The 12,018-nt window shown below is 41.0% G+C and overlaps 1 protein-coding gene across 2 annotated transcripts in view; it reads right to left on the bottom strand.

The window, feature by feature from the left end:
* ADRA1B (adrenoceptor alpha 1B) overlaps positions 1–5,222 on the bottom strand; it is a 183,755-nt gene extending 178,533 nt beyond the window's left edge. For both annotated transcript variants that reach the window (XM_082379890.1, XM_082379891.1), the window contains exon 1: positions 4,893–5,222. The gene's annotated coding sequence lies outside the window, so the exon portion shown is untranslated. The remainder of the gene's footprint in view (positions 1–4,892) is intronic.
* Between the last annotated feature and the right edge of the window lie 6,796 nt (positions 5,223–12,018).

Raw genomic sequence — 12,018 nt, 5'->3', positions numbered from 1 at the left:
GTGGAGAAAAGGGAACCCTCTTGCACTGTTGGTGGGAATGTAAATTGATACAGCCACTATGGAGAACAGTATGGAGGTTCCTTAAAAAAACTAAAAATAGAACTACCATATGACCCAGCAATCCCACTACTGGGCATATACCCAGAGAAAACCATAATTCAAAAAGACACATTCACTGCAGTGTTCATTGCAGCACTATTTACAATAGCCAGGTCATGGAAGTAACCTAAATGCTCATCAGCAGACGAATGGATCAAGAAGATGTGGTACATATATACAATAGAATATTACTCAGCCATAAAAAGGAACGAAATTGGGTCATTTGTAGACATGTGGATGAATCTAGAGACTGTCATACAGAGTGAAGTAAGTCATAAAGAGAAAAACAAATATTGTATATTAATGCATATATGTGGAATCTAGAAAAATGGTACAGATGAACCGGTTTGCAGGGCAGAAATCAAGACACAGATGTAGGGACAAACGTATGGACACCAAGGGGGGAAAGTGGCTGGGGGGGTGGGATGAATTGGGAGATTGGGATTAACATGTATAAACTAATATGCATAAATGGATAACTAATAAGAACCTGCTAATAAAAAAATAAATAAAATAAAATTCAAAAATTCAAAAAATAAATAAATAAAAATAAAAAAACAAATTTGCAGAAATGTCAAACAATGCCCCCCTTCTTGCTAATTTTTTTGTAATTTGGAAAATATAGTTATTTTAAAAATGTGTTATTTATATTAACATGTAATGTTTTTATTATTTTTGAAAATAAAATTATAATTTTTTTTCAGTTTTAACTTTGAATACAGTAGGTGTGGATAGATATAACCTACACAGACAAACGTTGTTTGGGTCCTCAATATTAAGAGCGTAAAAGTGTTTTGAGGATATAATGTTTGAGAACTGTTGGGTTAAAGGATAACTATGATTTCCAATTAAACTTCTTTCAGAAAACTCATTCAGGCAAGCCTAGTTTCGTTTTGGCTTCTAACACCTAGACTCCAGGCACAAAGTGCAGTATGATCTGGAGATTTAGCCATTGATGGGTACTATGATCAGCACAGTTTAAACCAATTTGTATAACTTTGGCCAAAAGTTCCTTTTGGGATCAAAATGAGTTTGTTGCCTACTTTGATCAAATTGATCAGAAATGGACTGGCTCTATTCGTTACTAGGTAGATACATAAAGCAATTGGGGTTCTGTGTAGTGAGAGGTATCATTCTGGTGGCAAGCAACAGAAGGTGACTCTGGTTAATTGGGTAGAGAAGTTGTTTATCAAAAGGATCCTGGGAGCTCTCAGAGTTGTTAGGAGAAATGGAGAGCTAGGCTTGAAGCTGAGCTTCCAGGAGCAATGAAAACATCACTCCCTAGAACTGGACTGAGGGGGGATCACTGCCCCTTCTGTGGTGGAGGGACCACCAAGCCCCCGAGGAAACCACCGCTGCCTCTGTGCCAGGATCTCAACCTTACAAATGTTGTCATCCCAAAAGTCAGACCTCTTGCCAACATTCTGCCAGCAAAACGGATCTCCTGGAAATTTCTTTCCTTAAGTTGCTCTCTTTGGAATCAAAGTGTATAGGAGTGTGTCCGATTGGTGGAACCTGAGACGCATGTCTTCATTCAAGTTGCAAGAAAGGCTGGAATTTGCTTTGAGATTTCTAAGTCCTGCTTAGGAGAAGTGGGATGCACAGAGCTGAAATTATCCCAAACATAGCAAAATCATTTAACAGGAGCCAAGAAGTCAGAAAACACAACTGATTTTTGCAGTACGTGGTGTAAGAAGTCATAGAGTTGTGGTTATGTAGAAAGCTCCAGGGTTAGGCAGATTTGGGTTCAAATTCTGACCCTGTTACTGCTACCAGCTGTAGAACCTTAAGAAAGTCACTTAAATTCTCAAAGCCTCAATGATCTCACCTGCATCCTTGGGTAGGTATGAAGATTAAGTTAATTTCCTGGATGAAATAACATGTAATATAATATTGTGTGTACCCAGTAGGCACCCAAAAAAATGACAGCTATTAATATTACCAATCTTCAGGCTCTGCAATAGACAGACACATTTTTCCCTAAAGGGGTAAGGGGAAGCCGAGGCACAGGGAGGCCAAGGGATTTGCATAAAATTTGAGCAAGAGCTAACTAACATCAGGACGTGCTTCTGAGCTCACTGATTCTGGGTCCAGCTCCCATCCCAGTTCCTAACCCTCATCACCTCCTTCTGCAATCAAAATGTGGCACAAATAATAAAGATCTCATTTTAGCCAGTTATTTTTGGGTGGCTTTACTTATCCTTATATTTAAGGTGAGCTTTACTTATCTTTCTTATTCTTTTCCGCATTCTTTGAAAATTTACTAACTAGTACGTAGTATTAAAAATAATTTTAAAATAGCCATAAAGATGTTTTTATTCTGGGGAACAAAGATCTGTTTCAGTTTGGGTTCCCCTCAAAGCTGAGCCTAAAATGAGGATTTGGGATTTGGGGGTAGTTTATGTAGGAGGTGATAGAAGTCTAAGTCCTGGTTTTCTAATGAACTAGACATATTAATCTAGATAACTATTTCCCAAGTGTGGATCAGTGATCAAGAGAGTGCTACCAGAGATTATCTAAATAATAGGGTTCCATGGTGAAGTTAATGTGGGAGATGCTGGGAGAAAAAGGTATTTTTACCATAGAACTTCTCAGGGCCTTTGGCCTGCTAATGCACACTGAGAGTCTCTGAGAGGGACTCATAGCACCAGTCCCCACTGTTATCCCAAAAGGACTTTGTAGGATTAATACTCTCATGAGTATTTTGGGAAATGTTGCATGATCTCAGAGGTCACTTCAAATTATATAGTTAGTAATTTCTATAATCTCATTTAATCTTCCTCCCAAGTCAGCAAGATGAGGAACCATGTTGAAAATCACTTGTCAAAACCAAGAAGCCAGTTATGGGCATAACTGAAATCAAATCCAAATCTTTCGGGCCATTTTTTTTCTACAGAGTGAGAAGGGCAGGCATTATGGGCTGAATTGTGCTCCCCAAGAAGATATGTCAAAGTTTAACCCCTACACCTCAGAATGTGACCTAATTTGGAAAAAGAGCCTTTGCAGAGGTAACCAAGTAAAAATGAGGTCATTGAGGTAGGCCCTAATCCAAATGACTTGTGTCCTTCTAAGAAGTGGAAACTTGGACACAGGTACTCCAAGACTGAAGACGGTGTGAAGATACGGGGAGAACGCCACGGGGGAGGCAGAGATTGGAGGTATGAGGTCACAAGCTGAGGAGTCTCCGGAGCTACTGAGACAGGCTGGGACCTGGGACCCTTTACCGGAGTGCTTACAACTGGACAAACGTCTCCTCCGAGCAACAGAATACAAAGAAACTATAAGGGACTAAAAGTAACTGCACGTGTCCACAGTTGGAGCAATTACGAACAATAAGATACACAAAGGTCACAAACCAACTGTCACTTCTGAGGTGTCAGGAGCAAAAGCAGGGTGCAACACAGGACCCCTGCACACGGGGTGGGCAGACCACCGAAACCAGCCCTGCGGCCCAACACATCCATCTGCCCCTACCCTCCTTCCACTTATGGAACCAGCTCGCCCCTCCTCAGGGAGTGAACAAAGGAACCTGTTACTTGTTTTTGCTCCCTCATCCTGTAGCAAAGGTCCCAGTAAAGCCTTGCCTGAAATCCTTGTCTAGCCTATCAATTTCTATTGATTAAAGAGTCCAAGGACCAGAGTCAGTAACACTATCAGAAGCTGAAAGAGGCCAGAAGGATCTTTCTCTTATACATTTCAGAGGGAATATGGCCTTGCCACCACCTTGATTTTGGACTTCTAGCCTCCAGAGCTGTTAAACAATACATTTCTATTTCTCTAAGCCACCCAGTTTGTGGGTACTTTGCTACAACAACTCCAGGAAATGAACACAGCAGATGTGATAGGAGCCCTAGAATGATGCTTCCAGGCTCCTGTTAATCAGACCCAAGTCTGAACTGTGAACACAGCAGAGCATAGCCAGCCTGTAGAGAAAGCTATTGGCCTCAGCCTGGGAGAGACAGTGCTTCTGTTTAACAGCTAAGAACAAGGAGATCCTCCATGCTTTCCTTGGACCCAGTCTCTCTCCTCCCTTGTCTTCTCACCTTGGCAACAAACAAGAGAACTTGGAGGCTCATAAAACTTTTATAAACCAACAGAGCCCCTTTGATGTTCATTTTCCTTGTGTCTGAGCAGGGCTGTTTCCTGGTGCTGGGCTGCCAGGCCGCGGAATGTGACTTCTCTCCGTGGAAAGAGCCAAGAGCAAGCTTTGCCAGCAGAATTGGCTGGGTCAGAGCTGCCCCCCGGTGCAGACACCTGTTACTCCAGTCTACTTGTGGAGACCTCCTGGGTGCTCAATGCCCCAGGCAGGACTTGAACCTCTGACTATGTGAGTCACTTCTGCATCGACATAATAAGACCTTTCGATTATGTGTCCCAAACAGGTTTCTGAGGTGTTAGGAGCAGAGGATTAAATTCCTACATTGACTATAAAAAAGGCAGGGCATCCCCATTTTATTGATAAGCAAACTGAGGCCCAGAGAGCTTAAAGGACTTTTTCCAGGGTCACAGAACTAATTCATGGCAGAGCTGAGACTCCCCCGACAAATGAGCTGCATGTGGGAGGAACTGGATGTTTACGTGAGAAAATACAGCTGCAAGGCAATGGGTACTTGGTGGGTAGAGAAAGGGGCAGCTGCCCAAGGGAAGCACTGAGAAATGGGATATTGGTGGGCCACAGAGCCCCAGCTTTGGAGTCAGAACCAACTTTGAATCTAGGTTTCGCCAAATACCAGCTGCAAGTTGCTCTCTGTGCCTCAGTTTATCTGATAAATGAAGAAAATAGTTGTACCTACTTCATTAAGCTGTTCTGGCCATCAGATGACAGGATACATGTATTAAACTTGACATCCACCATGTGGGAATCGAGTCATTCGATAGATCACAAGTATTTTGGTGGTGGTGGTCATTAACAGCTCTAGTCATCCTGCACCTCTGCCTGGAGCTGACCTGGTGAATGCTGGTCCCCCTGTGGTAGGTCGGCTCAATTTTGGAAAGATGACCATGCTGATGAGGAGTTGGGTGTGGCTCCAAGCCAGGAAAGGCCCTCGGCAGCTTGTGGGAGCGGGGGAGCAATAGGAGATCCAAGCCCGCAGAAGCCTATTCCTGCAGCTTACTCTGAGGGCCTGTGAACAAAACAAAGCAAAACCTGGTATGAAGTTTCCAAACAGCTCTCAAGTGCTGCCAAGCCTGGATCTGTTTTCTGAGTCACACCGAGGCAGCTTCACCCCCCACTCCTTCCAGGGGCAAGGCCTCATGACCCTTGGGAGCTGGAATCCCTCCTGAGCAATGGAGCAACTGATGGACAGAGCTTGTGTTCCCAGGGAGGCTCCTGGCTCTCGCCCCTGCAGCTCTCACGCTGAGCCATGCCAAAAGGTGGAGACACAGGGTTGCAATAAAATCCAGAAGGTCAACTCGGCTGAAAGTGAATATTAGCCCCTCAGGTATTAAATAGGAGGGCGAGTCCTCAGACTCTTCACTCTTCTCACATAGAAATGACTATTCCCTGCCTATCCCCGAGCGTAGGTCTCACAGTGATACTTCCCTGCTTCTGAGTCTTCCATGGCTCCCTATTATCTGTGCCCTATAGGATAAACTTAAAATTCAAGACCCTTGAAGACCTGGCTTTGGTCTTCCTCTGCACCCTGGCCCTATTTTTTTTTTAACATCTTTATTGGAGTATAATTGCTTTACAATGGTGTGTTAGTTTCTGCTGTATAACAAAGTGAATCAGCTATATGTATACATATATCCCCACATCCCCTCCCTCTTGTGTCTCCCTCCCACACTCCCCATCCCACCCCTCTAGTGGGACACAAAGCACCGAGCTGATCTCACTGTGCTATGCAGCTGCTTCCCACTAGCTATCTGTTTTACATTTGGTAGTGTATATATGTCCATGCCACTCTCTCACTTAGTCCCAGCTTACCCTTCCCCCTCCCCATGTCCTCCAGTCCATTCTCTACGTCTGCGTCTTTATTCCTGTCTTGCCCCTAGGTTCTTCAGAACCTTTTTTTTTTTCTTTAAAATTCCATATATATGTGTTAGCATACAGTATTTGTATTTCTCTTTCTGACTTACTTCACACTGTATGACAGTCTCTAGGTCCATCCACCTCACTGCAAATAACTCAATTTCGTGTCTTTTTATGGTTGAGTAATATTCCATTGTATATATGTGCCACATCTTCTTTATCCATTCATCTGTCGATGGACACTTAGGATGCTTCCATGTCCTGGCTATTGTAAATAGTGCTGCAATGAACACTGTGGTACATGACTCATTCTGAATTATGTTTTTCTCAGGGTATATGCCAAGTAGTGGGATTGCTGAGTCATATGGTACTTCTATTTTTAGTTTTTTAAGGAACGTCCATACTGTTCTCCATAGTGGCTGTATCAATTTACATTCCCACCAACAGTGCAAGAGGGTTCCCTTTTCTCCACACCTTCTCCAGCATTTACTGTTTGTAGATTTTTTGATGATGGCCATTCTGACAGGTGTGAGGTGATAATATCTCATTGCAGTTTTGATTTGCATTTCTCTCATGATTAGTGATGTTGAGCATCCTTTCCTGTGTTTGTTGCCAATCTGTATATCTTCTTTGGAGAAATGTCTATTTAGGTCTTCTGCCCATTTTTGGATTGGGTTGTTTGTACTTTTGATATTGAGCTGCATGAGCTGCTTGTATATTTTAGAGATTAATCCTTTGTCCGTTGATTCGTTTGCAAATATTTTCTCCCATTCTGAGGGTTGTCTTTTCATCTTGTGTATAGTTTCCTTTGCTGTGCAAAAGCTTTTCAGTTTCATTAGGTCTCATTTGTTTATTTTTGTTTTTATTTCCATTTCACTAGGAGGTGGGTCAGAAAGGATCTTGCTGTGATTTATGTCATAGAGTGTTCTGCCTATCTTCTCCTCTAAGAGTTTTATAGTGTTTGGCCTTACATTTAGGTCTTTAATCCATTTGGAGTTTATTTGTGTGTATGGTGTTAGGTAGTGTTCTAATTTCATTCTTTTACATGTAGCTGTCCACTCTTCCCAGGACCACTTATTAAAGAGGTTGTCTTTTCTCCATTCTATATTCTTGCCTCCTTTATCAAAGATAAGGTGACCATATGTGCCTGGGTTTATCTCTGGGCTTTCTGTCCTGTTCCATTGATCTATATTTCTGTTTTTGTGCCAGTACCATACTCTCTTGATTACTGTAGCTTTGTAATACAGTCTGAAGTCCAGGAGCTTGATTCCTCTAGCTCCATTTTTCTTTCTCAAGATTGCTTTGGCTATTCAGGGTCTTCTGTGTTTCCATACAAATTGTGAAATTTTCTCTACTAGTTCTGTGAAAAATGCCACTGGTAGTTTGATGGGGATTGCATTGAATCTGTAGATTGCTTTGGGTAGCATAGTCATTTTCACAATGTTGAGTCTTCTAATCCAAGAACATGGTATATCTCTCCATCTGTTTATATCATCTTTAATTTCTTTCTATCAGTGTCTTATAGTTTTCTGCATACAGGTCTTTTGTCTCCTTAGGTAGGTTTATTCTTAGATATTTTATTCTTTTTCTTGCAATGGTAAATGGGAGCGTTTCCTTAATTTCTCTTTCAGATTTTTCATCATTAGTGTACAGGAATGCAAGAGATTTCTGTGTATTAATTTGGTATCCTGCTACTTTACCAAATTCACTGATTAGCTCTAGTAGTTTTCTGGTAGCACGTTTAGGATTCTCTATGTATACTATTATGTCATCTGCAAACAGTGACAGTTTTACTTCTTGTTTTCCAATTTGTATTCCTTTTATTTCTTCTTCTTCTCTGATTGCTGTGGATAAAACTTCCAAAACAATGTTGAATAATAGTGGTGAGAGTGGGCAACCTTGTCTTGTTCCTGATCTTAGTGGAAATGGTTTCTGTTTTTCACCATTGAGAACAATGCTGGCTGTGGGTTTGTCATATATGGCCTTTATTATGTTGAGGCAAGTTCCTCTATGCCTACTTTCTGGAGGGTTTTTATCATAAATGGGTGTTATATTTTGTTGAAAGCTTTCTCTGCTTCTATTGAAATGATCATATGGTTTTTATTCTTCAATTTGTTAATATGATGTATCACATTGATTGATTTGTGTATACTGAAGAATCTTGCATTCCTGGGATAAACCCCACTTGATCATGGAGTATGATCCCTTTAATGTGCTGTTGGATTCTGTTTGCTAGTATTTTGTTGAGGATTTTTGCAGCTATGTTCATCAGTGATATTGCCCTGTAGTTTTCTTTCTTTGTGACATCTTTGTCTGGTTTTGGTATCAGGGTGATGGTGGCCTCGTAGAATGAGTTTGGGAGTGTTCCTCCCTCTGCTATATTTTGGAAGAGTTTGAGAAGGATAGGTGTTAGCTCTTCTCTAAATGTTTGATAGAATTCGCCTGTGAAGGCATCTGGTCCTGGGCTTTTGTTTGTTGGAAGGTTTTTAATCACAGTCTCAATTTCAGTGCTTGTGATTGGTCTGTTTATATTTTCTATTTCTTCCTGGTTCAGTCTCAGAAGGTTGCGCTTTTCTAAGAATTTGTCCATTTCTTCCAGGTTGTCCATTTTATTGGCATATAGTTGCTTATAGTAATCTCTCATGATCCTTTGTATTTCTGCAGTGTCAGTTGTAACTTTTCCTTTTTCATTTCTAATTCTACTGATTTGAGTCTTCTCCCTTTTTTTCTTGATGAGTCTGGCTCACGGTTTATCAATTTTGTTTATCTTCTCAAAGAACCAGCTTTTAGTTTTATTGATCCTTGCTATTGTTTCCTTCATTTCTTTTTCATTTATTTCTGGTCTGATCTTTATGATTTCTTTCCTTTGGCTAACTTTGGGGTTTTTTGTTATTCTTTCTCTAGTTGCTTTAGGTGTAAGGTTAGATTGTTTGAGATGTTTCTTGTTTCTTGAGGTGGGACTGTACTGCTATAAACTTCCCTCGTAGAACTGCTTCTGCTGCATCCCTAGGTTTTAGGTCGCTGTGTTTTCATTGTCATTTGTTTCTAGGTACGTTTTGATTTCCTCTTTGATTTCTTCAGTGATCTCTTGGTTGTTAAGTAGTGTATTGTTTAGCCTCCACGTGTTTGTATTTTTTACAGATTTTTTTCCTGTAATTGATATCTAGTCTCATAGCGTTGTGGTCGGAAAAGATACTTGATATGATTTCAATTTTCTTAAATTTACCGAGGTTTGATTTGTGACCCAAATATGATCCTGGAGAATGTTCCATGAACACTTGAGAAGAAAGTGTATTCTGTTGTTTTTGGATGGAATGTCCTATAAATATCAATTAAGTCCATCTTGTTTAATGTGTCATTTGAAGCTTGTGTTTCCTTATTTATTTTCATGTTGGATGATCTGTCCATTTGTGAAACTGGGGTGTTAAAGTCCCCTACTATGAGTTAAAGTCCCCTACTATGATTGTGTTACTGTCAATTTCCCCTTTTATGTCTGTTAGGATTTGCCTTATGTACTGAGGTGCTCCTATGTTGGGTGCATAAATATTTACAATTGTTATATCTTCTTGGATTGATCCCTTGATCATTATGTAGTGTCCTTCTTTGTCTCTTGTAATAGTCTTTATTTTAAAGTCTATTTTGTCTGATATGAGCATTGCTACTCCCGCTTTCTTTTGAATTCCATTTGCATGGAATATCTTTTTCCACCCCCTGAGTTTCAGTCTGTATGTGTTCCTAGGTCTGAAGAAGTGGACAGCATATACACTGGTTTTGTTTTTTTAACCATTCAGCCAGTCTATGTCTTTTGGCTGGAGCATTTAATTCATTTACATTTAAGGTAATTATTGATATGTATGTTCCTATTACCATTTTCTTAATTGTTTTGGGTTTGTTATTGTAGGTCTTTTCCTTCTCTTGTGTTTCCTGCCTAGAGAAGTTCCTTTAGCATTTGTTGTAAAGCTGGTTTGGTGGTGCTGAATTCTCTTAGCTTTTGCTTGTCTCTAAAGCTTTTAATTTCTTCCTTGAGTCTGAATGAGATCCTTGCTGGGTAGAGTAATCTTGGTTGTAGGTTTTTCCCTTTTATCACTTGAAATATGTCCTGCCACTCCCTTCTGGCTTGCAGAGTTTCTGCTGAAAGATCAGCTGTTAACCTTATGGGGATTCCCTTGTATGTTATTTGTTGCTTTTCCCTTGCTGCTTTTCATATCTTTTCTTTGTATTTAATTTTTGATACTTTGATTAATATGTGTCTTGGCGTGCTTCTTCTTGGATTTATCCTGTATGGGACTCTCTTCACTTCCTGGACTTGAATGACTATTTCCCTTCCCATATTAGGGACGTTTTCAACTATAATGTCTTCAAATATTTTCTCAGTCTGTTTCTTTTTCTCTTCTTCTTCTGGGACCCGTATAATTCGAATGTTGGTGTGTTTAATGCTGTCCCAGAAGTCTCTGAGATTGTCCTCAATTCTTTTCATTCTTTTTTCTTTATTCTGCTCTGTGGTAGTTATTTCCACTATTTTATCTTCCAGGTCACTTATCCTTTCTTCTGCCTCAGTTATTCTGCTATTGATTCCTTCTAGAGAATTTTTAATTTCATTTATTGTGTTGTTCATCATTGTTTGTTTGCTCTTTAGTTCTTCTAGGTCCTTGTTAAACGTTTCTTGTATTTCTCCATTCTAGTTCCAAGATTTGGGATCATCTTTACTATCATTACTCTGAATTCCTTTTCAGGTAGACTGCCTATTTACTCTTCATTTGTTTGGTCTGTTGGGTTTTTACCTTGCTCCTTCATCTGCTCTGTGTTTCTGTTTTCTCATTTTGCTTAACTTCCTGTGTTTGGGGTCTCCTTTTCTCAGGCTGCAGGTTCGTAGTTCCCGCTGTTTTTGGTGTCTGCCCCCAGTGGGTAAGGTTGGTTCAGTGGGTTGTGTAGCCTTCCTGGCAGAGGGGACTGGTGCCTGTGTTCTGGTGGATGAGACTGGATCTTGTCTTTCTGGTGGGCAGGACCGCATCTGATGGTGTGTTTTGGGGTGTCTGTGACCTTATTATGATTTTAGGCAGCCTCTCTGCTAATGTGTGGGGCTGTGTTCCTGTCTTGCTAGTTGTTTGGCATAGGGTGTCCAGCACTGTAGCTTGCTGGTTGTTGAGTGGAGCTGGGTCTTAGCCTTGAGATGCAGATCTCTGTGAGATTTTTCACCACTTGATATTACATGTGGCCGGGAGGTCTCTGGTGGACAAGTGTCCTGAACTTGGCTCTCTCACCTCAGAGGCTCAGGCCTGACACCCGGCCAGAGCACCAAGATCCTGTCAGCCACTCAGCTAACGTTTTAGGAATAATCCTTTGAAGAGCTAATTTACTGAGATTCCAGCCTGAAAAATATGATCTCAATCACTTCTTAGCAGAGATGTTCATGCCGCGCTCATCCTGGGGCCAACCTGGCTGTTGACCCCCGCCTGGACCCCAGCATAAGCAAAGGAAGCAGCCTGGTCCTTTTTGGGCCCCACAGGAACCCACTCTCCAGCCATATCCAAGATGTGCAGTTCCTCAAATGCACCTGGGGATTCTATCCCACTGTGCCTTTTCTTGTGCCCATGAGAAAACTGATGTAGTGAAGACAAGGTAGGGGCTTGTTATATATCTGTTGAATCAAATCATACTTTATTTTTCTGTCTTGTCGTCTTTAAAAAGCACAACAAAAATAAAGACATAGATCAACATAGCTATGAAAACTGTACCTTAAACAACAGGGTAACTGAAATAAATTCCTGATGCTGCTTTGTCCATCTTGAGCCAGGATTGCAAGAGGCTTGTCCTAGCACTAAAAAGGGCAAATTGGAGCTTTTGTCTTATCCTTTGTCTGGGGGTTAATAGCCCTGGAATGGAATATCCCTCCTACCACTAGGCTCCATCACTCTTTGCCCCTTACTCCACATTACTTTTACTCAAGT

Source organism: Balaenoptera borealis (assembly GCF_965194805.1).
Source record: "Balaenoptera borealis genome assembly, chromosome: 2".
NCBI classification, from domain to species: domain Eukaryota; kingdom Metazoa; phylum Chordata; class Mammalia; order Artiodactyla; family Balaenopteridae; genus Balaenoptera; species Balaenoptera borealis.
The sequence above is the reverse complement of the archived record's forward strand: the minus strand, read 5'-3'. Positions and strand labels throughout refer to the sequence as shown.